Consider the following 1,458-nt stretch of genomic DNA (forward strand, 5'->3'; position numbering starts at 1 on the left):
TGCAGAAATTTAGAAGTAGCTCTTAAGCAAGGCTTACTTTGAATCCATTAGCTCCACAAAGCTAAATCAGTTAATAAATAAGTACTTGAAAATCCATTACCTTTGCACCTATCTATAACAGCTTAAAAGTATGATCAAATTTCAAATGAAAAAGACTTAAAATAGTCATTTACAAAAACTTGCAAATGTGAGCAATCGAACAAACAACATAAGTTTTTTCCACCATACACAGAATTTTACAGAAATAAGATGAATAGCAATTTTGGGAACAATAAGGTTTCCTTGTTACAAATAGGCAACCAAGGATATATACCTGTCTTAAGATTGCATCATTGATTACTTAAGTTTATAGGATACTACATGCTTCAGCAGCAGGTCTACCCGAATTACAATACAGAGATTTACATGCCTCTTGCACAAGGATGATATGAAAATTTGTGAAGTATTCCATATTTTTCATTCTTCAGATGCAAGAAATGAAAAACTGTTATTCAAAAGTTGATTACAAATATACAAGTGTAATAATATATGTAATTCATAGAAATAAAAGTTAGTTTGACATCAGTGTATTCAATCTTCACCATTTTAGAAAGGCCTTTACATAGCATAACCTTTATAAAACTTTTGAAATAAATAACATTGTCATTTTATCCGAAAGAAATAAAATTCTATAAGGACCTAGGAATTAAAAGAATCTTAAAATGTTTCTGTATGGAATGCAATCTGAAAGGACACATTTATTAATGAACGTATGTATTATAAAACAATGTCGAATTCAAAGTATTATATCTAGGAGCGAATGAAACAGATTATGGACATTATACAAACAGAATACTAAACATTTTAAAATATACTTTTTCAGACAAGCACCAGAAATATCTTTAGTTTCTGTAATACTCATTTCAACAGATAAATTAAAATTTTTTTCTGATTTAAAAAATCACAAACTCTATAGAAATCATTATAGATGTATACAAACAATTAAAATATATTTTGACATCAAAGTCAGGCAATTCACTTGGAAGAATACCATGGAATACATGAATTTTTAATGTAAGGTATTGCTGTTTCTTTGTATTGTGAAAATATTTTCTATGGTCACATAGGATGGACTGGCAATTTTGAAATTAAAGAAACTTAACTGATCCATTAGGACTCAGGAGAACAATTTGTACAGCTTTCCACAACTTCAAAGAGGTAGTGATACATACTTATCCTTTTGGCAATATCAAATTCAGTTTCTTCCAAGTTGTGCTTCAGAACTGACTTGATATAATGGTTCAATAGAAGGAGATCTAGCGTATCATTGCTATATCTATTCCCAGCAGCAAGATGCATGGGGGTCAAGAGGCCTTTAACTTGGCCATTGGTATCTGCATCATGATGAAATAAAGAAGCCACTCTGTTATTATTCCATCTATATGTACTGTGCAGGGATGTCCAGCCATTCACAGTTAT

General features: G+C 30.5%; 1 pseudogene; it reads left to right on the forward strand.

The window, feature by feature from the left end:
* Nucleotides 1–360: 360 nt before the first annotated feature.
* LOC138825150 (U6 spliceosomal RNA) lies at nucleotides 361–457 on the forward strand (annotated as a pseudogene).
* Nucleotides 458–1,458: the final 1,001 nt, after the last annotated feature.

The sequence above is a fragment of the Dipodomys merriami genome, unplaced genomic scaffold (genome assembly GCF_024711535.1).
Source record: "Dipodomys merriami isolate MVZ:Mamm:240054 unplaced genomic scaffold, mDipMer1.0.p SCAF_135, whole genome shotgun sequence".
Classification (NCBI taxonomy): Eukaryota; Metazoa; Chordata; class Mammalia; order Rodentia; family Heteromyidae; genus Dipodomys; species Dipodomys merriami.